General features: G+C 39.1%; 1 protein-coding gene across 1 annotated transcript in view; it reads left to right on the top strand.

Moving 5' to 3' along the window:
• The window catches only part of TMTC2 (transmembrane O-mannosyltransferase targeting cadherins 2), a 257597-nt gene that overhangs the window by 118226 nt on the left and 112321 nt on the right, over positions 1-27050 (top strand). The window lies entirely within an intron of this gene.

Consider the following 27050-nt stretch of genomic DNA (forward strand, 5'->3'; position numbering starts at 1 on the left):
TTAGACAGGGTTTAGAGTCCTGTAATTTATGAGGATATATGTAACCATTTAGGAACTACTACCAAAAATGGATTAGAAATGTGGATATGAAAATTTGTTTGAAAAAACTCTAGCTAATGCAGTGGATTTGGAAAAAGGCCAGCTGTGTAAAGAAATTTTGGGTGGTGATGTTACAAAATACAAACCAGATGTTAGGAGAGGAATAGTCTGAAGATGCTAATTGTGAAAGTGTGTCCTACCATATCTTCCTAAAGATGATAAGGATCAGTGAATTCAACCTGAATGTCTGTGCTGTGGTGGAGAGGAACCATCATTGAAATAGATTGTGGGCTATGTCATTCTGCCATAATGCTAGAATGAAGTTATTCCTTGCTACATAACATTTTAATATATGAAAGCCAAAACTTTTTCAGAATTTTCTCCACATGAGATAATTATGGGTAAAAAAAGTTAGAAACCAGACAAGAACAGCAGAAAGTCAGGAGCTAGCTACTTTGATAATTTTTGTTCTTATAAGGGAAGCCAGAAAAGAAAGTATGCAAGTTCAGCATAATGATGACTGAGAGTAGACTGTTAATTAATAAATAATTGAATAATAAAAATATAATGCTTGAAGGGACTTGAAAAAAGTCTTCTAGCAAAGAATGAACCTCTCTTACACTAGATTGTGGGAATATTTCTTCAAGTTAAAGGTGGAAACCTATTATATGGTATGAACAGAGCCAGATTGGAAAAGTTTGTAATCGGGAGGAAAAATGTAGATGAATTACGGACGTGGAATGTGTTATTAATTTATAGTGAATTGTCTGGTATCTTAAGATCTTGTCTTTGCCTTCATGTTTGTCAGAAGAAACATATCCTATAAAAATGTAAATCTCAAGAAGAGAGAGGAGAAAATGCAAGTTGGCTGTATAAGCTCCTTGGCAAGACAGGTCAGTCCAGACTGTCATAACTACACAGTAGATTGGGCCAAGACCTGCACAAGGCTTTTCTTCAACTAATTTCTGCAAAGTAGCCCTTTGCTTTAGAAGGACCATGTCATACACACCAAATCTAGGCACAACTCATTTATACATACCAAGGCAGTAAATTTGCCTTGGAAGGCTTTCTTTTAGTAAAAACAAAGCCAATTGCCCTCATGTTACCTCTGTAGTGTCGCAAGGACACAACTGTTTATTGTTGTTTTAATACGATCAATTATAGATTAAAGGTGAAAATTTCAGTGTTTTCTAAATATATAATCTTTAATATTCCAGCAAGAAAACGAAGTAGCAAAAAATCGCTGAACCTGAAAGACCTGCTAATTGTCCATGCATCTCTACAAACATGTTGAAGGGATACTTTGCCAGTGAGACTGAATGGTATGCATGCCTCTCTCTAGGTCTAGTAGAAATTTTTATTGTGAAGAAGGATTTTAAAATGCATTTGATTCAACTATAGTTTAGATAAACGTTAAACAGCAACTGATTAGAAAGCCTGGAGGTCTGAGTGACAGCAGATTTTTTGAGTTCATGGGATAAGCTGAAGAGCTTGTAGCATATTTTAACATTTTATTGTGTGTCTCTGGAAAATACCAAACTCTCAGAAGGTTATGCTATCGTGTCTCTCCCCTGTCAAGTAAATCGTCATAAAAATATGAGTGTGAAGCACCAGGGGTCCTTACTTTCTCCACCCATCAAACCTACAAGTGACAATATCATTTCTCCAAATTAGTGAATGTTATGATACATTTTTATAGAAAGCTGAAGTCCCCTACCTTCTGTTTTATGAACTACTTTATGTATGATGCCACTTAAAACCAAACTTGTCAGTCTGAAGGTAACAATCACTAATGAAAGTTGATCAGTCAGTATATTTATAATGGAGCCTTCAGACCCCAGGGTGCTTCTCAATTATTAAGCAAGAGTAAAGCTTGTTGAGATCTGCATCACTGAGATGGCTTAGGAAAAAGCCAGTGGGAAAGATAAGTCTTAAGCTGACAGTCTTAGTGTTTAATCCGTAAGTGCACAGATGACTGCTAGTAGCACATTCCAGCCACGAACCAAGGAAGTAGAATCTCATCAGCCCGGCGCTGTAGGGGGTACCAGGGTGTCTGTCACAGCCATGGCATAAGGGGCTGCAGGACCCAGGGGAATGGTCTGGTTCTGCAGCATTGTCCCTTCTGCAGAGGGGCAAGGGGACAACACGTTTTGGAGCTTGCTTCACCCAAATCGGAAACAAAGACCTGATGCCAAGTACTGGAAGTAGATCGTTTGTTATGGATCAGAGAAATAGAAATATATTAAACCCCATGTCTGGCAGTTACAGGTGATTAGTGCAACTGTTTTTCCTTCTGTGTCTATACTTTTTCTAATTCTTCAAGTCCTGTTTTGTATTCCAGAGGGAATTTAATTTCAGAACTCTTCCTGATAATACTTGAACCTCAGTGTTTTTAGCCATCTCAGTGTTAACTTCTCCCCACCCCTTCAAAAAAATAATGTTGTTGATACTTTCCTCCCAGTATCCTCCTAAAGGGCTTCAACAAGCAGATGCTACTTCCAAAATTATTTCTAGAATTTATAACGCAGCTATAAAAATTGTCTAGGTCAAAATTTAGCACAGATCATAAAGTATGATTCTTTGGAAAGTGATAAAAACCAGGTTTGGTATTCTTAAATTATAGATATAAAATTAGCAAGTTTTAGCTCACAGAAGATTTTTAACAAGTTAACAATCTCTGGATGGTGTTGTATCAGAAACTAGTAGTGGTGTTTTAGTGTAGGCTTATTTTAAGACACACAGCTTACATTACTATGCTTGGCATTTCTGGCCACCTTTCTTCTCATTTACTTTAGTGTCCATCAGTCAAAGCGAAGAGAATCTGACAGAGGAACAATGTTCTCAAAGGTGGAGCACTTACAAGCTTCGTTAAAATTGGACTCAATAGAGGAGAGACATCAAGTTGCCCTGAGAGAAAAATAACTCAGGAGCACCTTGTTAGACACCGAAAAATCCAAGTAGCAGCAACACGTTCTGAAAAATTGCATCCTATGAGGCACAAAGAGTCTGGTTGTGGGGTGTGCGTTCAGTGGAAAGCAGGCTTCATTAGTGCTAATGCCTGCAAGCTAATTGTGTGTAGATAGCTTAAAATCTCGTTTTTTGTCCTTTCTTTCTCACTCCTCTACAAATACAGAAGCTTCTAACTTTTATGTATCACTGGTAAGTATTTCTACTCCGCAGGTGCTATCAGGCAGAAGTAGGAAGGTATTTAGTAGGAACATCTGAATTAGAAACAAAATTTTCTTTCCATCCTCATCATTTCCGTGGGAGCTGTTCTTATGTATCACATATCATCTGGTAGGAAAACCCTTCCTCATTCAAAATATTCAGAAACAAATAATAGAATAGGATTTGTCAGAAGGTGTGTTTTCAGTCTGGTGTTTTTTTTTTTTTTTTTTTTTTAATAAGGCAACACTGGAAAAGGATTGTTACCAAATTAGTCCTCTCCTTATAGCCCTGTAACCCATGTCATGTTATTTTCTCTTGTAACTTTGCTTTCACTTGCTTTTGCGCTTGGAATTCCAAAACAATACTCTGTGTACAGTTTTTAGGAGAGTCTGGATGGTTTGCTTGTACAAATAAGTTCATTTTAATACAATATGAAGAGAAATGCTCATCAATTAGCTGAAAGATTCTACAGTTTGTGGCCAAAGTTTTAAGTATTTACAGTAGCTATTCAAAACGTTCTTTAGGTTTTCTAGTATTTATTAATCGCTCTCAAGGAGCGATAGTTCATCTTTTGTTTGGCACTGAGTCTCTTAATCTTTTGGTTTTGTCAGTCTGCTTAAAAATGTTACCAAGAAGATAATTAGCAAATTTTTTTCCCCCTCTTTTTCTTCCCTCCTTCATAATATTTAAGATGTGAAATTCTCTTTGGCTACTTGATCAAAGTTCTCAATCCCTTACAGGTTTTCTAAAGGTACTTCAGAGCTTTCAAAGAATTTATTTCTTTGTTTTGCTTTAAAAATAAAATCGATGGTTGTAGTTGCAGAAAATGATTCTTGAAAATGGTCTGCAACAATTTAAATGCTTTACTATTTAAAAATAATAAAAATATTTCATTTTGTTTTCTTTCTTGAATAACTACAGAAAGTTTTGTCTCACCTAGAAAATGTGACTAGGAAAGGACAATATCATGTGATTACTATTCTTGTAACTGGTTGTCTCAGGAATGTATCAGAACAAGGATTGAAATGTTTATCTCACAGGGCAGTGCCTCAAAGTCTAGATTTTGTCCCCAGAAATCTGACATTTGCCTCTTTTTTTTTTTCTTATTAGTATTATCTGCTAAAATAGTTCCCATGTACTATGTTTACCAACATGTATTAAACTCCTGGCGTGGCAAGAAGAGTAGGAGTTTTAGGTATCTTGGGGACTGACAGGCTCGGCTCTACCATTGAGCCAGTATTAGCACAGACAAGTTCATTATTCTGTCTAGATTCTTTTCCTGTGGATTAGGAATAAGAATAGTAGACTATTGCCATGATTTCCATGTGCAGCTATCTAAAAAGCTTCATTTCTATGGGCTGGTTTGCTATAACTTTAGTGATGTATTTTTGGAAGTAGTGCGGTTACACAGGTTGGAAGATTTCAGGGTGAGAAATAGAAAGGAATAGGATTGTCTGTAAGTGGTATTTATGGTGCAAATTCTTCTTCCTTGAAAGACATACTCTATTTGTGGTTTTAGGTTTCAAGTATGAATGGATGGAGGAGTCCTTTTATAAAGTTTCTAAGAGACCAGCAATTTTGGAAGACAGTCTCTTTTGTCTGTGAGATTATTGTACTGAGAAGCTTTCCAAATAAGTCTTAATCAGAAGAAAGATACATGGAATGTCTAGTCTTAAAATTTTGAAGATTAATTTGTGTCAAGGAAAGGCCTGGTATTAGAAGAATTTCAAAATATGATCATTTTGTCTAGTGGTAAAATTATAGCTTTTCAATTTGTAATTTTACATCCTGAATTGAACTCTATCAGTAGAGGTATTTAGTAACTTTTCTCATGTACCTCTCTATCAGACTACATTAAGCTTTCATGGCTTTAAAAGGAATGCCAGTTAAATTAAGTGCTGGATCTTCCCCTTTTTATGTATGTTAACAAAGCCAAAATCCGAGGAGGTGCCCAAAATGAAAGGTCATGTTCCACGGGTTTGCACCGCCCCCCACCTCGCTCCCTGTAAGAGCGCTACACCTGATAAAGCACCACCCGGCATTTCCCAGCAGATTGCCAAGTGCTGAGAGCCCATCAGGAGATGCTTGACAACTTGATGGAACTGCCTCAGCTGGACCATGATGGCCAAACCAGGCGGAATTCCCACTAGACATATTTATCTAGGAATTAGTACAATTAATCCAGTGGACAAGTTGTCTGATCTCATAGGTTTGCACAGCAGAGAAGAAAGTGTCCATAAGAATGTCAGCGTTGGCGGCGTAATTAACACATGCCGATGATTTGCAATCATTTTTGAAAAATTGCATGGGTTCAGGAGATCACTTTATAAATAACTTCTGAAAAGGATTTGTTAATCTTTTTTTAGGCTTTCACACAAGACCTTGTTTAGTGTGTACAGAGTGCTTGTTACACGATGTAGAAACAAACATGTATACCATTGCTTTAAGTTACTCACAAAAGCAGACTGTTACGATAAATTTTTTGGAAGGTAACAACTTTTTGTACAAGCTATTTCTAGTTGCCCAATGGCTGTACAAAGTAGCATCCAAGATGGACATGAGAAGGTAAGAAAAACTGAGCTAATTCATGAAATAGGCTTTACATTCCCAGGGATGTATATGTTACACGTTTCAGGCTCATATTCCTATTTGAACTTTGTTTCCAGGGTAAAGCGCTATACGAGTTGTCTATGAACACTGCTTCATGACCAAGCACAACGTGCGCATCTCTGGGTATAAAAGTGGACCAGAGATCTCGGCCTGTAAGAACAGCTGACGGGTCACGGAGAAGAGAGATGCTGCCTTACAAAGTACAACTCCTGTAGACATCCCGTAACTTTAAATGTTTGCAAATCAAACACACGTTAACTGTACCCAGTTTGCTCTTCATGTTCTTCACTGTACATTTTCTTCTAGATGCAGTTGAAGAACGTGGGGGGGAATTTGAGATCAGTTATGTGTTTGGGTGGATGCTTGGGACTGCTCTGATTTTTCAGTTGCTCACATTCTCTAATACCTGCTTTTTTTTTTTATGGGCAAAGCTGTTGAAAAGGCGTGTGATTATGGCTGGAAAACAGCAGTTAGGCATATTCAGTAATACTTTTTATTTATCAGTCTGTTTACAGTTCAGACACACAAACTAGCAAAGGCTTAAGGGAAGTTTCTGACTTGGGATAACATAAAGACGATTAGCCAACTAAAAATATCTCCAAGTAGCTTCCTTCATTCTTCATTTGTTTATCCACCCCAAAAGCTAAGCTTGGATTTCTCAAAGCTGTTTTAACCCTCTTTAGACTCTGCTGGAAACTTTCAGGCTTATCCCTAAGCAGTTAATGTTAATGAAACAATGAAGGTAGTTAATTCACAAAAGGAGATCAGTTTGTGTAAGCTGGTGGTTATTGTCAGCTGGAAACTATCATGATCGTCTGAAGAACAGTGATTTATTTAGCCAAATAAATTTACCATTGCAATGGTAACAAAAAAAAAAAACCCAAAACCAAAACCACTGAGAACCCCCAAATCTGTGAAAAATTATGCAGTCTCTTTATGTGTTGTGGAGATTGTCTGTATGTCTAGCAGGATGGGAGAGTGCTTAGTTATTTAGCAGCACATCCATCTGAGTCCCTGCCGATTCCTTGTCTGAGTGTGCTCTCTCTGCCTTTAGTATCTGAAAATTTTCTCCAGTCTGAACAAGGATAGTCTATCAAAAATGTTACTGCTCTAAACACCTCATCTTTAGTCCACTTACCGGCCCATTTTTCTTCAGGCTCACTTCAGGCGGTGTTGTTTCACTGTCACATAGGTGCCTTGCAAAGCTCCTTCTGCCTCGTCTTTCTTCTTACTGCCCTGCCCTGCTCTTCCCTTACTCCCTACTGATCTGCGACCAGAAGCCCTGTCCCAGCTGGCTGCTGAAGAGGGAGTTCTCGGGTGGGACAGCTGGTGGGAAGGGTGAGAAGAGGGGTCTGTATCCCACTGAGTGTCAAGGTGGGCAGGGGAGGAAGAGCTGGGGCTGACATGGGAGGGCAGGGAGGGAAAGGGGGGTTTGCTGGAGCAAGCTTTAAGCTGCTGCTTCTGCTCAACTGCAGCAAACACAGCAGCAGGTTTTATAAGCAAGCTCCTGTACCATGCTTCAATCCCACCCATGTTTTATTCAGTGACATTTCTTATTCTTCAGCATACCCTTCCTGAAATGTTTTGCAATGCACTTTGAGAAACCTGGCGATTAAACTATTGGTAAAAAGTTTTACTAAGTATGGGGAGGGGAATTAGTTACATGTTAGCAAAAAAAAAGAAAGAACATAGGGACAAGGGGATTAAATAGTGAAAGATCATGTAACAGGAGAAGTAAAGAGTAACTTTATTGCAGAATTACCTAGTAGCTACACTTGGCCTTGGTACAATGTTCCACAACCTTCTACTTTGTGTTTTTGCAACTTCTTGGTTGGTGTGTTGGTTTTTTTTTCTTTTTTTTTTCTTTTCCCTTGACTAGCAGGGTTTTAAGATTACTTTTTTTTTTTATTATTTTTTTTACTAAGGGTATTCATTTTGCATGCTCTCACAATCTGCAGTCCAAAGTGCAGTTACTCTGTAGAGGAAAACAAGCATGATTTTGGTCATATATTTATTCTTTTCTGAGATTTCTAATGGCATGACTTAGCAGGTATATGCTGGCTATTCAGATAGTTCTGAAGAGGTTTGAATGGTACACTTTCAAGCCGGAAAGATTTAAAGCTGGGCCATTATGATTCAATTACATCTTTTAGAGGATATATAATCACATTGCTGAGTCAAAAGAAACCATTTTTTCCTCCCAACTATTTTGAGCTGGAGGGAGAAGTGTTAGACTGTCAAATTATTTTAATCTGGAGAATTTTGATTAAAGTTCAGAAAGAGTGTGCACATTTTCAGTTGGTGTTAACACAGTCACAATGACATGGTCAGGGCTGCAAATGTCTTATTATCTGGAAACCCATTCTGTGGAGGAGGCAAAATGAAGTTTCAGAGGATTTAAAGCATAGCATTCTGTTCTTCAAAATATGTTCTTCAATTGCTCTTACAAATTTCTTTCTTTAGAAATCAATACTCTTTCCATTTATTAAAACAAGCTGAAATGGTCTTCCTTCTTTGCTTTTCCTTTTTTTTATTTGTCTCAACCTTTCCATTAATGTATGGCACAAAAGAATTGAACAGAATGGTTGCATAATGACACCTAATATGTTTATACTTGAAAGAACAGTATTTAAAGTACTCAGTCATGTGGATCTGTCCAGATCAAGAACTCAGTCACAGCATAAAGGGTTTGGGGGTTACGTTTCTAACATTCCTCACATAAATACATCAAAGCTCAGCTAATTCAACAGCAACCCAAGTTTTTTATGCTTCAACACACTGATGGATCTGAAGCAAAAGCAATGTGTCACTTCTCCATTTGTTTTTTATTGAAGAAAGGATATTTGCGGGGAAAAAAGATCTCTGTGTAGTGAGGCAAGTTACCTTAAGTGTTAGCTAGATGGCACTGAAACACACTTGTGCTGCTGTATTAAAGTGACTTGTTTGGAGCACAGTCTTTATTAAATGAAATTTCAGGAATAAAGTGTCTCTTAGCTGCTTCTTTTCCTTTTCTAACCACACATAAGTATCTGTAAGTCTTCATCTGTAGGTATTTTTCTTGAAAGCATGCTCATGATTGTACAAGCCTTTTCATATTGATTAATTATGTTGTCACAGAAAGACAACATGAGATAAACAATGCTGGAATTTTTGCAAGCCATATTATGTTTTGGGGTTTTTATTTCTTTTCAGAGTTTGAAAGTCCATATTTTAACATACAAAGGATACCCTTTTCTTTCTCGCTGATCTGTAAAATAACCTTTTCCAGGCTACAGATATAGAAAGAGAGCATGCTTAGCATTAATGACATTTTAAAATACAAATTCTGCTTGAATTGCAATTGTGGGATAAAAGAGAAAAATTACTTTCTAAGAAGTTAGCAAATGTTCCAGCAATACTAGCTGCATCATCAGAAAAGGTTAGATACTACCCCGCTGAGGGTCCACGCTGTCTGGCTTTGTAAATGGTTAGGAAATACTCAAAAGACAGGTGAATTGGCATAAAATACTGCTTTCAGATAGCTTCAGGGTAAAAATGAACAAATTGTGGCATTTAAAAAGCAAAGCTCAAGCACTTTTTACTCATCTGTGTTCCTTTCCAGGAAAGAACTTTGCTCCTGCAAAATCCTTAGACATCCTGCATTATTCTGTACTCATCCACAGTGATTTAAAGAATTTTAATGCACATTTCTGCTGTCTCCCCGCTTACCTCCTCCCTGAGCTGCCACTGTTGTCACCCTCACATATTTAGAACTAACAACTGAATGACTTGTAAATAGGCATTTACTTAAAGATATTTCTAGTTGTACTTTTTGTGTGTGTGTGAAATTGGATTCTATGTAGCCTAATTGGTTATCAGGTTCCTGTCCTCAAAGGAACTGATTAAAAAGCAATAATTGAATCTGGTGGGGCAGTTGCAGGTCGTGACCAGGTATACTTCAGATGCTACGTACTCACCTTGCAGCCCTAGGCTGGGGGAAACCCCTCCAGGATTGGGCCCTAACTTAGATCCCAGGCAAAGACAGCCCAGCTTTCTGGGCACGCTTCTTAATCTCTCCTCTGCTCAGTATGGAGCCAAATTTACTTCTAGATTGTTTTGCTCCTGACCTTTGAGAAATGCTAGATTTTTGCTGTTAGTTGCAAAATGCTGTGTGTTGGTTGATCTTTACCGTTTGGAAAGTCAAAGTTAATGCAAAGAGAAGTTGCCCTTTTATTCAATAAGGTTTCTTTCTGTCAGGATCAGTGACATTTTTTAGAGCAAAGGCGAATCTCTGTATGCAAAGAATAATTTATTGACAGCACTTTCAGGAAGGCATCTCCTGCAGTTCCAGTTGGCGTATCAGTTTTATCAGCATTTTAAGCCTTACTTCTTAGGCTGGTGAGGCTGTCTCAGACAGAGGTCTGAGATGTCCTGTCTGGACCTTTCCCTTAAAAAGAATACACCAAGAATCTTTAAAACTTTTGTAGGTGTCCTGGTTTCAGCTGGGATAGAGTTAATTGTTTTCCTAGTAGCTGGTACGGTGCTGTGTTTTGAGTTCGGTATGCGAAGAATGTTGATAACGCTGATGTTTTCTGTTGTTGCTAAGCCTTGTTTAGACTAAAGTCAAGGATTTTTCAGCTTCTCATGCCCAGCCAGCGAGAAAGCTGGAGGGGCACAAGGAGTTGGCACAGGACAGAGCCAGGGCACCTGACCCAAACTGGCCAACAGGGTATTCCATATCATGTGATGTCATGCCCAGTATATAAACTGGGGGGAGTGGGGGCGGGGGGATCACCACTTGGGGACTAGCTGGGTGTCAATCAGGGAGTGGTGAGCAATTGCACTGCGCCTCATTTGTACGTTGCAATATTTTTATTATTGCCGTTGTCATTTTATTAGTGTTATCATTATCATTATTAGTTTCTTCTTTTCTGTTCTATTAAACCATTCTTATCTCAACCCACAAGTTTTACTTCTTTACCTGATTTTCTCCCCCATCCCACTGGGTGTGGGGGAAGTGAGTGAGCAGTTGCGTGGTGCTTAGTTGCTGGCTGGGGTTAAACCACAACAGTAGGTTTTTTTGGAATACAAATATTAAAGCAGAATCTCATAAAGGAGAGAGAGAACAGATTTGCTGGGTGATGTATATTCAAATAGTGGTGTTTGAAAGCAGGTTTTGTAATTGCCTACTTTTGTTCTTGCAGGGTCAAGGCCTCTTGTTTTTTCCCCCTTGTTAGATGGATCTTGTGGTCTCCTGTAGTCTCTAGAAAAGTCTGCCTGTTGTCTCGGAGATGTGGTTCCCTACTTTTCTCAAGCCTCCTGTTCTCATCCTCATGGCACATTGCTTCCCCTGTTGTCCCCTGCACTGCAGCAGCATTTCCCAGTTTGGTGCTCTCTGAGAGAGCGCTCCCTCTTCCTTCCCAACATCTCGCTTGAAGCAGTGTGTAGCTGTCTGGTAAGACAAGCAGTTGGCCCAATCCTCTTCTGACAAGCCACAGCCCTTTAGCAAAACATACACATACTGTAAACTGTGAGCAACGAATTATACACTTGTAACATCTGTCCCAGTGAGAATCTCAGCTTTCATGGAAAAAAAAAAACACAACAAACCCAAACCAATATACATAGTCCTCATGGTTTTGGCTAGTGCTTAAGAATGTAAACCTTTTTAATCTGGGATTTCAGAAAGCAAGTAACAAAATTCAAAATGAAGTGGGTTTCCTAGCCTTCCAGTTATTTCTGTGATAAGATTCAAAGGCTGACTATGGGTTTGACAGGAGTGAGGTCAGCCCCAGCTGTTAACATTCTTGTCCAAGGGAGGTCTGCTGCAGGCAGTAGGAGGTGTTCTTCATGATTTAACTGTTGGTTTAAACCCCTCTTCATTTATACTTTTATGTGGGAAGTATGTATGTAAACCTTCGCACAAGCACGTGGGCCAAGATGCAAAGAAGGGAGTAGGGGCACAGTTGATTCTAAACTATCACATCTACCCAAGTCCAAAAGGTGGGTCTTCAAGTCCTGTTCATCTGTTGCCTGCAGTTGTACAGGGTCCCTAGACACCATCCTTAAGTCCTTAGGTTGCTGCTTTTAGGCATACACTGACAAGTTGATGTGCAGAGCGCTTGTAAAGCCTATCCAGGTCTCTATGTTACCACCCACCTTTACTTTTGTGCTGTCAGGATTTCAGAGTGCTTCGTCCCGCTTGTGCTGTAGCACCCTAGGGCTGCCACATGCACTGTGAGCTCTGAGCAATGAGTGTGTCCTCAAACAGATACCAAATTAAATACCTATTCAATGAGATACCAGAGCTCAGGTCTTCTCCAAAACAAAGGACTCAAGTTATGCTTACCCGTGCTCATTGTTGTTGACTGGGAACTTAATCATTGCATTGCATGCAGAATTGATCAACTTTGAGAAAAGAAAATTACAGTCTTAGGAAGAGAATATCAAATAACAACAACAAATACAGATTGAAATGTGGAAATTCTAGTTTTCTCTTGAAAAGGAGGGCATTTCTATGATTCTGGAAAGTCACTAAGCAAAAGCAAGGAAAATACACTGCCTTTTACAATACATTACAATAGTAACATTTTAGGCATAAACCAAAAAAAAGGTCCAACTGCCTAATTCTTCCATTTGTGAAACTGAGACTGGAGTAAGGTTTCTAGGGAACTTAGATACCAGCCTAGGCATAACTTCACCCAGAGTGCTGCTTTCTGTGGAGTCCATGCTATAAGGCATTTCACTTTCAAATGTTTAAGATGATGATGCTTCCAAGCTGGTAGGTGATTAAAAATGGAGTTGCTGAAGCTTTCAGCATTGTGATGTTTTTATTATTGTCGTAATTTTAATATTAGAAACATTAAATCTCAGCAATCACCTCAGACAAACAACCTAGCAGTACTGAAACAGTTTGTTTCAGAGAAGAACAAATACAACTACAGGGTAGTCTTTGCAGTTTAGTTCCTATTTAGATATGTGAATTGTGGAAGATGTAATGTTTAATAACTGGAAAAATGCCAAGGTCCCTTCAGAGGGACTCCTGAAAAATTTAGCAGTTGTCATTTCTGTCCCCGCATGTATTTTGGTTAATGATTTTTATGTTCTTGTGCAGATAAGAAGGAATTTTAATGAAACTTGGAGGTATGTAATTTTAAAATGTTAGCCTTTTCAGTCAAATTTTTCATCACTGGAATGAATATTGCTAGCCAGATAAATCCATAATGCGTGAGTACTCTTGGTCTTTAAAGGTTATCCTCATTTTTTCTCTAAGCAAGGTCAAGAAATGTATTTGCTGCATTGATTGGCAAAGTTGAGAAGTACGTAAATGATTAACAACTTCTGTTGCAGCCTAGTTGCTGTCTTGAAGATCAATGGAGGGTGGTCAGTCACTGTGGTATCTCAGGATGCATAATGCTAAAAAATCCAGGGTAGCCTGCCATGCTGATTCCTCCTGAGCCAGAATTCTATGCAGAAAAGGAAGTTTGGAATTTATGACATGGAAATTAGTTAGGGCCTCATTAGGAAATTGGAGAAAAACCCACCCCAGAATATAAACCCTTGACACACCAAAGGATGTATGTGGCACAGCATCTGCCCCACCCACAGAGGGAGGTATGTATAAATATATATATGTGTGTGTGTGTACATATGTATGTGCACTGTTGGCTAGGTGTCTTGGCATTTGTAGTACAAATTGTAGTAGTTCTCTTTAAGTCTTATTTTCTGTTTTTCCCTTGGATCTCCTATAGTCTCCTCTGGAACTACATTTTTAGTGACTCCACAGGTTTACAGCTTAGTAGGTGCAGGGGAGCTGGCTGCAGAGCTGGCAGTAGGAGGATCTCATCATGCTAAGTGCTGCGGTTACTTCTGTTGTACCCAGCCAGGATAGGCAGAGTTTGGGTCTATTTTAAAAGACTGAGACCTAGCCAACAACTCTGATAGCAGATACTTGCAAGTTCAAAGACAAGGAGGAGGGAGAAGAGAGAAGGAAGAGGGGTGATGGAAGAGGTTCTCAAACCAAGGAAGTTGTCTTTCAGGTTTTGTTCCCATTACCAAATTTATTTCACTCTTTTTTCCTTTACTTTGTGATTTATTTTAAATAGCTCTACTACTTAAGATGTTTGCGCACCCTTCCGTTCCACTCCCCATTTTTTTTAAATTCGTACCTTTCTCTTTGGGAAAGGAAAGGATAAAAACTTGAATGTCGTCTTATATGAACCCATTACTGTTCTCCTTTATGTCTGTGCCATCGCTCTTTCCTTCTCTTGGTTTATGAACTTTGTTTCTCCCTTTTAAATTATTGATTTCACTTGTGAGGTTTCCTTACATTCCCATTATATTTATAGCTTTTTACCCCATATCCTCCCCCCACTAAAGCAAAAACAGTTGTCTGAAATTTCCCCATTCTACATTATTTTAAAGGAAAGAGAATTCTGGGATTATTTTGGCCGTACCTGTGTGAGGCAAGAATTTGATAGAAGTGCTGTGTATTAAGAAGAGAGCAAATTCCTCAGGTCTTTCAGTTGTATTGTGCTAAAATCCTCAGTTCTGCTTTGCACACTTTAGCTGAAAAGTATGCAACAATGAAGAGACCTTTTTTCATAGCTAAAATTGCCTTCACTTCTCTAGGCTTTTTTCTTCCTTAATAGCAAACAGCAGTAGTGTAATTGTCATTGTGATGGTAAAAAATATAACAAACTTTATTGGAAGAGTGTAATACCTTTTATCAGACTAGCTGTCCATTTTTGGCCTATTTTTTTCCAATTATAACGTGTATGTTTTTCTAGCTAAGCTGATTACTCTAATAAAAGATACTATCTCTCCCTTCACTCATATGTAAGAACAATAAGTCTTTTGTATTTTTTCTTAGTGAGATTCTGGCAAACAAGGTAACTGATAATGGTTCAAAAGTGATTAATTCTTTCAAATAAATTTCTTTGTAGTAAAGTAGTAGCTGAAATTGTCAGCTAAAGGCTACAACCCTAGTTTATCTGGACTTGCTCCATATCTGTCTGCCTGAATATTTAAATGATAAAATTCTGGAAGAGTAAGTGGTAGACAATATGGGATGGGATGCTATCCAGAGGGACCTGGACAAGCCCGAGAAGTCAGTCCATACGAACCTCATGAGGTTCAACAAGGCCAAGTGCAAGGTCCTGCACGTGGGTGAGGGCAACCCCTGGTATCAATACAGGCTGGGGGATGAAGGGATTGAGAGCAGCCCTTCGGGGTTGGACTTGGGGGTACAGGTGGATGAAAAACTGGACGTGAGCCGGCAACATGCACTCGCAGCCCAGAAAGCCAACCGTATCCTGGGCTGCATCAAAAGGAGCGTGACCAGCAGGTCGAGGGAGGGGATTCTGCCCCTCTGCTCCGCTTTGGTGAGACCCCCCTGCAGTACTGCCTCCAGATCTGGGGTCCTCAGCATGGGAAAGACATGGTCCTGTTGGAGCGGGTCCAGAGGAGGGCTGCAGAAATGATCAGAGGACGGGAGCATCTCTCCTTTGAAGACAGGCTGAGAGAGTTGGGGCTGGTCAGCCTGGAGAACAGAAGGCTCCAGGGAGACCTTCTTGCAGCCTTCCAGTACCTAAAGGGGGCCTACAGGGGGACAGACCTTTTAATAGGACCTGTAGTGACAGGACAAGGGGTAATGGTTTTGAACTAGAAGAGGGTAGATTCAGACTAGATATAAGGAAGAAATCTTTTACAATGAGGGGAGTGAAACACTGGCACAGGTTTCCCAGAGAAGTGGTAGATGCCCCATCGCTGGAAGCATTCAAGCTTAGTTTGGATGGGGCTCTGAGCAACCTGATCCAGTTGAAGATGTCCCTGCTCATTGCAGTGGGGTTGGATTAAATGAGCTTTAAAGGTCCCTTCCAACCCAAACTATTCTGTGATTCTATGAATATTGTACTTGGGCTTCCTACAATGCAGCGTTGGGTCATGTTAGATTTCATAAGATTCTAGGCGTAAAGGTAGACACCACCATTTCCAAAGGCACCATTGCATTTCACTGTAATATTTGACAGAACCAAACAGTAAAAGGAGTTAAAGGTGAAGAAAGATGAAAATAAAGTCAGTGAAAGCTGTTACTTCAGTTGGATATATGTGCAGCAGAAGCATGTTAGAAGAAATTTCCAGATGGCATAGTAAAAGAGGTCACTACTGTCTGTAGTGCTTAATTGTTTATACAATCGACTTTTACGAGGGAGCAGAACCTACTTGTGCACCATAGGAAACAGCATTAGACTCCTGAATTTAGAGGCAGTAGGGAAGGATTAGAGCAAAAGGATACAGAAGGTGGGTAAGCAATCTACATAATATAATTCAGCGTATCTGTGTCAGAACTGGTGACAGAACAAGCATCTTGATCTGGTATCAGGTGCGTTTTGTCATAGTACTTGTAGCAAAACTTCAGAAGAATCTCTTCTTTTTGGAGCAATTTGAGGATAGCTGTTCCATCCATGAGGGAGAGATGGAGAAAGTTTCAGAGGGAGTTTTAAGGTGCTTTTGACAGGAGAATGATGAGCTGATGATGGATCTGTGGGTTGGGCAGATGGTTTGAAGCGCAGAGAAGACATTATCAATGAAGTACCTTACTATCTGAAGATTATCAAGGAGCTGACGATGTGCATACTTCAAGGGACAAGGAAAGATGTCACACAACTTTGTGCAGGGCTAAGGAGTTTGGACCTTCACTAGTATGACATTTAAGTAACTTATGTACTGACTTTAAAAACAAGCAGCTTGTGTAGAATGGACGTTCTTAAGACTGCCAGGTGGGAGGGAATTTTGTGACCATGTAATCCTCCTTTGTGTGTGATAGCTCAAGGACTTCTTGTTTTAATGTAAGCTATGTATCTTTAGTGAAACTTTGGGGTTTTTTTCAAGACTTGGAAAAATGAAATGTTACTACTTAAGGTATAATAGTTGTAACTGCTCTCATATAAGTATTACCATTACAAGTCTCAGTTTGCTGAAGAAGCAGCGATGTGTGTGTGTTCTGCTACAATGCATGGCAAGAGCGCAGCTGTTCTAGTGATGTTCTTGGAAGTCACAGTTTGATAAGCGTCTTTGGTAGCAGTCATGGCTTAATGAAGTCACACCGCTTCCTTCAGCTTTCCACCCCCATACGCTGTTCCCTCTGTTGGGCTGACGCAATGTCACTTCGTGCAAGGAACTGATCACCCTGAAAACAATAGAAAATAAATAAACAAAAAATTCTGTTGTGGTTTAACCCCAGCTGGCAATTAAGCACCAGGCAGCTGCTCGCTTACTCCCTACCATCCCACTGGGTTGAGATAAAGACATTTTAATAGAACCGAAAAGGAATAATAATAATATAGAATATACAAAACAAGTGATGCAAAATACCCAGTGCTCACCACCCGCTGACCGATGCCCAGCCAATCCCTGAGCCGTGGTGTCCCCCGGCCAACTCCTCCCAGTTTATATACTGGGCATGGTGCCCTATGGTATGGAATAGGCCCGTTGGGCCAGCTGTCCTGGCTGTGTCCCCTCGTGGCTGCTTGTGCGTCCCCAGCCTCTGCTGGCAGGGCAGTATGAGAAGCTGAAAAGTCCTTGACTTAGTATAAATACTGCTTAGCAACAACTAAAATATCAGTGTGTTACCAACATTATTCTCATCCTAAATCCAAAGCAGCACTATTAACGGCTACTAGGAAGAAAATTAACCTTATTCCAGCTGAAACCATGACAAATTTCTAAAGCATCATTGCTGTCTAAATTCTCATATTGTGATGAAGACACAGTCTAAATTTACTAGTTAGAAAATAAATGTGATTTGAGTCAGTTGTACCTGCATTTTGATTTTAAGAATTCTGGCATACTGTGCTCCAGTGTCTTCTCCCCACCTTCCCACTGCTGTCCTTCATTAGCAAACTCAGTAATGTAATCTGAAAGCCAGCTGATAAATTTCTAGCACACAAAGCCCTTATGTCCCCTTCTCATGCATGAAGATTATGGCATATGGGTTATTACTGAAATTTATTTATTTTTAAATCATCATAGGGGGCTGGATGTAGCTCGATCTGCACTTGGATTAAGGGGAGGACTCAGGTTTGTGTGTAATTGAATTTGAGTCATCCGCACGCTTAGTGTTCCCCTGAAGGGGAGAGTACTGTAAGAAGGCAGGTAAGTGCCACAGGCTTCTGCTGAATTTGTTGAGGGAAGTTATCTCTCTGCTCTTTTGTTGTTGCTTTGCCAGACAGTGTCTTGCTTCAGGGTGTAATTTTTTCTTGTTTGCACTATGGAGTGCCTGACCTTAGGCAACCTAGTGTAGTTCACTAAATCTTGCTAACTTTTTTACACCGAATTATGTCTATCTGCTAATCTCTACAAGTCTGTGGTTTACATTTGAAAGCATGTATTAAAAACAAGCTAGAAGCTCAAAATAGGAACAACTTGGAGGATTTTTATTTTGATGGTTTTACTGTAGCAGAAACGTTCAGTGATGTGGGTGTCTGCATAATGTAACACATCCTCTTCCGAATCCTGCCTTTTTTGAATTCTTGAAGAAATCCCACACTCATTAAATAGTTTTCTATTATGATAACTTGGAGAGAGAACTGCTGTACTTCGGCCTTCCCACTGAGTGAAGTCTCATTATAAATCATTTCTTTATGGCTCCAAAGTGCTGCGCTTCCAAACTTCACTTGTTAATGAGACCGGAATGACTTTCATAATGGCTGGCTGTTTGCACCAGAGCCATGCTAAGGAAAGTCTGTTGCAGTTATTTCCTTGATGCCTGAACACGTTTGCAATGCACTGGACCTACAAACCAGGAACCAATAAGGAAGGCTCTGTTTGTGTGTGAATATGGATGAGTATGTGCAGGCAAAATGATTTCCATTTGCACCATTTTTATTTCTTCCTCCTTTGTTTTGTACAAAAAGATGAGAAACTTATTTAAAACAAATGTTTTGATAACGGTATTGAATGTATTTAGCACAAAATAAATTTCTTAGTTTCTTCTAAAAGAATATATATTTTTTCATTTCCTTCAGAGAAGCTGGATTGGTTTATGGCTAAACCAATTTGACCACAGATCATTACCTAGCAGGAAATATTAAAGATCTTGTTTTAAGCTAAACAAGATAACTATGCAGGCTTTCAAGTCAGTTGAAGGTAATTGATTAAGGGGCTTCAGCATACCTCTTACAGTACCAGTAATTGACCTCTTCTAAGCACTTCACCCCCTAATAGTTTGGTCAAGAAGTAGCTCGGTATTGGTTCACAGGAGACTGCGAACTGCCTCATTTCTTCACATTAGCTTAATGGAGAGTAATGACATCCCATGACATGGAGTAAGTTTTGTCATCTGTATTCTGCCTCACCATTTTTCATCTCTCTTTATTTGGATTATTAAGAATTTGGTTTTGCGTTACTGAGGTCAATAATTGCTTTACCTTTAACTCTGTCTCTGATTCAAATCCTAGTAATGTAGTTTGTGTTTTTAGAAGGACTATGCTGAAATGTCCTTTTAAATACCCCTTAAAAAGGTGTCTAGACTAAGGGTAGAAAAAATTAACACTAGTATTTTTTTTTATTAATTATTTCCTTCATATTTCATGTGTAGGGAACCAAGGTAGAGGACATCCTATCAAGGTATTCCATTATTTTTATGAAACGTATTTTGAGGAAACTTTCTATTTTATTATGTGTTTGGAGTTTTTATTATTGGCTAAATATTCTTATATTTGTGCATTTCTGTTCCTGTGATATCTTTGCAACACTCTTTGCTGTCATTGGGTAGTGATTACTTATGTAGCTAGCCAGTGCTATTTGCTGCAAAAAGTTTAATTCCTTCTCTATTCATTTTCTAATAGGTATTCATTCCCATTTCTATTTAGTGTATTCAGTAGGGAATGAATACAAAAAACTTCCCAGTAATTAACATAGGACATCTTCTTCAAATTAGTCTTTAAGCATAACGGATTCTATAAGAGACTAACTTGATCTAATGAAGAAGAGGGACAAATGAAATTGTTATTAAAACATTAATTTTCCCAGTCTTGCTTCTCTGAGATCGCAGGTCTTACAAAGGTTGTTCATTTAATTTCTCTTACAAGTTCCCCCCTGCAATGTGTTATTCTTCAAATGTCCAAGCATGTATCTCCAGAATTTAGTTGCCAGTGCTTCATAGCTACCTGGTTAGCTACATGGGAGGCAAGACTAGGTTAGGTGACAAAGGCGGCATGTAGATGTGCTTTAGACTATTTGTTTTGACTAGGAGTATGAGAGGAGTTCCTGTCAATATACTTGGACACCAAGCTTTTCACCAGTTGTGCTGACCTACTGTTTGTTAGCATTCTCTCTGAGTTACCTCTCGTCTGCTGTTGGCAGTGACTTTGAATCTGGCAGGTATGTAGTTCTCACTGTAAGTCGCTTCTCCGAAGGCATTCCGAGACTGACAGTCATTGCTGCGTTGCCTTTTGCTTATCCGGTTCTTTGTGGTTCCTTCCCATTGTTTGAATCGTGATGCTAGTGTGGCATGGAATAAGTAGAAATTATACAGAGATTGCATCCAGACCTTAGGAGATGTCCTTTAGGCTCTTATTTATAATAAGCACTGCATCTGAAATAAATGACTAGTAACTGATGCTGTGCAATTTGTTCCAGCTTCTAAAGGTACTGACTTGAAGCATAACAGTCATGCTACTTGTGGGTGTCTTTTGGCCATCCTCTTGTACCACCTCATAAATAAATGTGTTTTGTGGGTGGATGGGTGTAGAAGGGGGGGGGGATTTTTTTTTCTTTTTAATTATTTTTTTAGCCTGTTTTCATTTTGTCACACAAATAGGTTCTGAGTCACTTAACAAATGTTTTTCCCTATCTTGCCGAACCAGTAGATCTGAAAATAGAATATCTGATCTGCACCGAAACCAGCTTTAAATACTCTTTTTTTTCAAAGGAAATAAGTGACTACTTGTATGATCTTAAATGAATCTTTCTTGATAATATACAGTGCCTCTGAGTTAATAAGCAGGTTCTGTATTTCATGTGGACTTTCAATATTATCTGTGTTTCTCTTTGAAAATGTAGGTGTTTAAGCTTTACTTTACTAGAAGAATTACAATTAAGTGTTCAAATTTGTAGTATCTTTTCTTTGTTATAAGTATAGTTTCAAGATAACTTTGCTGCTTGTTCTTTGGCTGTATTTTAAAGGTACAAATAAAACACCTCAATTTTTCAGTTGGCAAAGGGAAAACCAAAAAACCACGGAAGATGCTGCTTGTTAGCCACTGTGGAAACTGACTTCTAGCTCAGTGGTCTTCCAGCCGGTGGATTTTTATTACACCTAGATAGGTTGTTCTGTGAAAACTAGAGCTAACTTGCTATTTATCCCATGCACAGAAATTGATTATTGATGATTTCCTTCTACTGGATTGATAAAGTTGCTTAGTCATTGCCAGAGACTTAATCTGGGATTAAATATCATTTTTGCTCATAAAATCCATTTCTATTTGCATTGGTCAGTTAAAAAGTATGTGTCTTTTTACAGAGACACATTCTCTGTAAATACATTCTTATTATGTATGTTTTTCTCCCACTGCATATTAAACCTGCAGCTCTTAGGCTTTAATTTTCCTTTATTGCCATCTTATTAGTGTAGCAAACACATGAAGTGTGCCATAATAATTTTTGGCGGTAGGTTTATAGGTAGGATTGTGGTATGTGCTCTTAAGAGCCATTTTATACTTTGCTTCTTTTTTTGTTAAGCATCCTCTTATGTCGTACAGAAGAGGAGAACAAACTTCCTTTAGAAGAAAAAATGCATATCCATCCATTTGAATGTGCAGGGCTTTAGTAAGTTGCCCACACTTTGTGCAGGATGAGTAGTTCAAAAGCATTGTCAGGTCAGATTTACTTAATACAGTGTAGGAGATACAAATGACATGCTGGGCATCAGCCTTGGGTACTGGTTTTCAGGTGTGTTGGTTACTCAAGAGGACAGCCCAGCCATCCAGCAGGCGCAGCCTTTGTCTTCCCAGTAGCACTGGGGCAAAGCTCCCTTCCTCCTCGGGGCTCTGCACGCCTCTTCATCCAGTTGCTCAAGCACAGTGCTGAGCTGCGCTGCCCACCTCTGCCATGCCACTCATCTGCGGGACTGTCCTGCTTCCTCGTAGTCCACGCGGCAGAGGCGAACTCGTGCTGTTTTACACAGCTGGAATTTTCCCTTGGTTCCCTTTGAACTTACATGAATTGCTGTGTCGTGTTGTGCTAGCCAGTTCCTTCATTTACGTCTGAAAGCTCTGTGCTGGAACCAGACTCTGTTAGGATTTACTGGTATTGAGAAGAGTGGAAGGGTTACTTGATATATCTCGAAGGGTGTGCTTTCATCTGTAGTCTCGGCACAGTGTTTACCTTTTTAGCAGTGGTTTAAAAGAGTTGCTTGTGATCTGTGATAATCCCCGATACTTCTCTGAAGATGAGCCAACTACCTGTTCCATGTCTCATACTTGTGTAGCTTTAAGCAGTTGGAGCTTCCCCTGCCTTTTATAGGGGTTTATTTTTCTGAACATTTCTCTGTTTTTTTCAAGATCATTTTGAATTCCAGTTCTGCCTTCCAACATACTTGCATGTTCAGTGAGCTCTCAGCATTTCGGCAGTGCAGAAAGTGCAGCACCCTTCCTTCACTGCGAAACCTCTCGAATGAGACAATGCTTAAGTGAAATGCAGGTACGACTGTTGGACCACCTATCTACCTCTGCGGGGGTAACAGTAGTGCTGGACAGCGCTTGAGCACTCTGGCAGTTCAGGAATGTCGTTTGGCCCCACTGGGCTTCTAACCTCCAGTGTTAAGTTCTTGCTGCTGCAGATAGGTGGATTAACCCTGGGGAGATATCCATAGCACCACCTTTGTCACGCTGCATTTGGCTGTGGAGACTTACCCTCCGATAGAGCCTTCTCTGTTGCACTGATCATGTGCACAGATTTACCAAGCTAATATAGTCCCTTCTGCTCTGGTACTACCTCCAGTCCTTCATACGTTTTCTGCACTTCATGCAGTTTATCTTTTTCCCTGTAGTCCTTATCACTGTTCCTTCAGTTGAGAGGTTAGAGGTTGTTTACGGTTTGGGTTTTTTTTTAATTTAAAGATTTGTATAAAATATTAACAATTTTAGAGGAAGACTTTAGGCAGTTTTAAATGCCAGCATTTATAGTTCAATTTAAATTTTAGTAAGGCAAGTCAACAGCAATAAGGACTGCTTAGTTTGTGCTACTTGCTAATTACAGTAGAAAAAATGTGCACATAATCTTCAGCTGTTTTATGAATGCACTGACTTCCTCGCTGAGGAAGAATTGTGTGGGCTCATAACGCTAGAAGCAAATGTTACTAAATATGTACAGTTGGTCACAATATTGGATACGCTATAGACAGAGTTCCAACTCAGAGGAAGAACAACCCTTCAGGCCAGCTGTTGTTGTATCACCAGCGTAAATGAGTGAACCTCATTTAGTGGGTCACGCGAGCAGGAACAAACCGGGCAGGTGGAGAGGGAGCGGTAAAGGCCACTTCCAGCTCAGTGCTGCGGCCCAGCAGGGCTTGTGACAAATAGCTTTGTCCTTGGCGGGTATACGTTTTGAATTCTAGTTCAGCTCAAACTCGGCTGATCCAGGAGCCTCTACCTACCGTGGAAACAAGACGCTGTCAGTCTAGGGATTTGGCAGCATTTCACTACTTTGGGACGTCCCAGTTCTCAAGCCGGTGTATTTTCAAGGAGCTCTAAGTTGGAAAAGAAACTCCTGTGAGTAATGCCTGGTGACTTACCACTTTCTTTTCTGCATTTCATGAGTTCTAAAAATAACATTTTGTGTGTGGTTAGGCCCAGTGATTTTGATATCTGGACTGTCTTGATCATGTGCCGTATTTAATGCTGCTTTGTGAAATGGACAAGGTGAGGTTAAAAGAATCGTGTCTTTTGAAAATGCTTTGGATACCACTTAGGTGATGACTGAGCTTTGGCAGGGACTGCCCAATCAAGAAATCTGCTGTAGTGCCTTATTTAAGAGCAGTATAATGGAGTGAGGAATTAGGATTTAATGCAAAGGAAATGTGCAATGTGGGTGGGTCATGCAGATGGATTTTGGTAGGGAGATGAAAAAGGTTTTTGCAGTCACAAACACTAAAATTGCAGTGGTGGTACTTGACTGTTAGCAGGCAGGAGAGATGTTAAATCTGATCTAAATCAGTGCTCATTTTTTCCCCAGATGAAAATGACTACTTATGAAAGGTTAGAGGATTTATGGGGGTGTCAAAACATATGGCAGATGGGCTGGATTAGGACTCATGAGTATAGTAATCCAAATCCTTTCTGCCAAGCATTACAGAGGATCTCTTCCTGCTGCTGGGCTACACTAAATGTACACAGTCAGGCTGTCAGGAGGCTCAGACGAAGAGTTGCTAGTGAAAGTGCTTGTCTGAGCAGAGTTCATTTTGAAAGCACTTTCTTCGCATGCAGACGTCTACTGGGGAACTGATTATATTATTTAATTTTAATAAATTGCTGTAACCAGGTGGTTTTTTTCATTTGGTTTGCTATACAAAGCCTGGAAGAAAGTAAAGCCAAAATGTGAGCTAAAACTTTCTAATTATCTCTGACTACATTAGTACAGAGGGATAAAAGCTGTGCAAAATTCATGAATGTTGAGAGAGGAAAAAAGGGGAATGAGTTTGTCATTCCCCTTGTGAGCCAGCACTATCTATGTATGATTTAAAAAAAGAAAAAAAAAGAAAAAAAAGGGGGGGGGGGGGGAAAGGCATTGTACTTTAAATTTTTGTGACAGAAGTTTAAGTGTTAGGGACAGTTTCAGTCTTGGGTTTTTGACTGCATCCAGAGGATCTCCTCTGAAATCTGAAAATTCACAATGGCATGTCAGTGTTATACAGGTTATTGGTAGCTGTAGTTAATATGTAGTTAATTTTAAAAAAGCTGTAAAGCTATTGGCTTTTGAGAATATCCATGTCTGAAATACTTTCTGGGGAAGGATGCAAACCATTTGTGTCTGAGGCAACAAAAGGATATTTGCACTCCACTCCTGTAGTCAGTTAATTAAGCTAAGGAATTTACCAGAGCTCTTTCTCTAGTTAACTAGTATTTTACAGCATGATAAATTGATAAGCTGGTGTGGAAAACCACCTACTCAGATATCGCTGAGCTCCATGTGAGAATGCTTAGATATTTCATTTGACACCAGTGTAAAATGTTAAAAAAAAAAATATATAATTTTTTCTGTTAAAGCATGAAACACAATACTGCCTATAGATAAGTTGTGTTCTTTGTAGAACCAAGAAGTGTGAGGATCCGGACCTTACAGATCTTAAATTTAAGCTTAAAAGGGCGGCTGCAAATAGTTAGTCCAGCAGTGAGGATGGATTAGCTCCAAGGTACAGATTGTTTGCATTTCTAGGGCTAGGAACAAGAGGCAAGCTTTTCATTGTTACTGTTTTATGATGTATGAAGAAGATCTAAAAGTTTTTAACAGGTTTTGCTGTTATTCACGAGGAATGGCATATCTGCTCTAGCGTGGCTTTGTCCAAGAACTTTGTAATGTGAATTTTCTCAGCATTTAATTGACAAGTAAAATGGTTAGATCTTCAGGAAAGGGAGATTTTCTTCCAGTTGTTAAGTAAGTATAAACAAAATAACAAAGCAGTCTAAGCAATCCGTGAAAGCTCACTTCTCATCTGCTAATCAAGTTTCCCTTGCTTAGTATTTGGGATGTCTTAATCTTTCGAGTAGTATGTAGCCTTCCAGCAAAGACCTGCTCTGAATTTCTAATTAAAACAAACAAATGAACAAAAACCCCCATCATCCACTTCCCAACCTCCCCTTAAGAGACCTCAAGAAGGGTGTATAGAAGAGAAAAAAAGGTTACATTGAACATTTGAGAGTTGTTTATATGCATGTTTAAAGGAAACAAGTTTGAAAATAATTGAGCTGGAGGGGTGGGCAGAAAAATTTTCATTTAGCAAAATATGACAGGAATGAAAGGACAAGTTGAACCAGGGACATAAGGTTTTACTATGAGGGCGTACATGCAAATCCATGAAATCTGAATAATCTTTTTATTCCAGATATAAACTTAGTTGGGAGTTTCAGTGATAACCAGTTTACACAGCTTTATAACATTAAAAGCATTTAAACAGTCCTGACAGGCAGGGATGAAACAGTATCTGAGATGAGTTGTGAAGTATTATACAGCTTACAAATAAAAGTCGGTTGTTACAGTACGCTTTCCAGGGAATATATTCATCATAAAGTGTAGATGTGGGTTTTGATTGATTTATTACCTAAAAATTGTTGATTTTCCAGGATATAGAAATATGCAAAAGCTAATAAATCAAACTGGAATTACTATGGCAAATGAAATATGTGGACTCAGGCTTTACTTTATGTTTAAAAAGTGTCAGCATTTTTTAGGTGGTTCTGATACAAGTATGTGAATATTCTCATTATAAATTTGTTCCTTACTAATGCCTCCATTGAATTCTTCCATATTGCCTCAGATTTGAATGAATTAATCTACCTGCCATTAAATATTTTAAACTTCACAAGGAGAAACTCTACAGAAATGTGAAAAGGTATAATTTTCTTCATGAGATAAGCAGATAAATTATGATGGCTGGACCATGTCTTGTTACTGAAACATCAGTAACCTGATGGTAGAAAATTATTAATAATTGACCTCAAATGGAGCAGCACAATTATCTGTATTTCATAATATCAAGGGGAGAGTCCCCCCATAAAGGAGAAAAATGAGCTGTTTGAAAGAAATAAGATAAAACATTCCGGTGTGAGGTCCTGCTTCTGAATAACTGAGGAAACATTGAATAACCATCCCAGGAATGTGTAGTGTGAGATGGAAAAACCAGACCTAATAAAATGAAAAATGATTGACAAATAATTCTTTGTAATAATGGGGGGAAGGATTATCAAAATGCTTACGCTGTATCTGGAGCTATTTGGCAAATAGTTTTTCTTTTCTTACAAAAGGCATCTGAGAAATTGAAATATAAAAATACACATATTTTAGTTTTTACAGATTCTTCTGCTAAGAGAGAGTAATCCAAAACAGCTTTCATTTAGGGTGCCCATGTAATTGAGAGCAGAACTTAAGCTCATCAGTCCTAGAAATAGGTGAGAAAATCTTGCTTCCTGGTTCTCATTTAGGCAGAAGTGGTGTTTCTGCAAGCATTTGAGTAAGTAAGTGCTTTCGGGTGCAGT

Source organism: Accipiter gentilis, chromosome 34 (assembly GCF_929443795.1).
Source record: "Accipiter gentilis chromosome 34, bAccGen1.1, whole genome shotgun sequence".
Lineage (NCBI taxonomy): Eukaryota > Metazoa > Chordata > Aves > Accipitriformes > Accipitridae > Astur > Astur gentilis.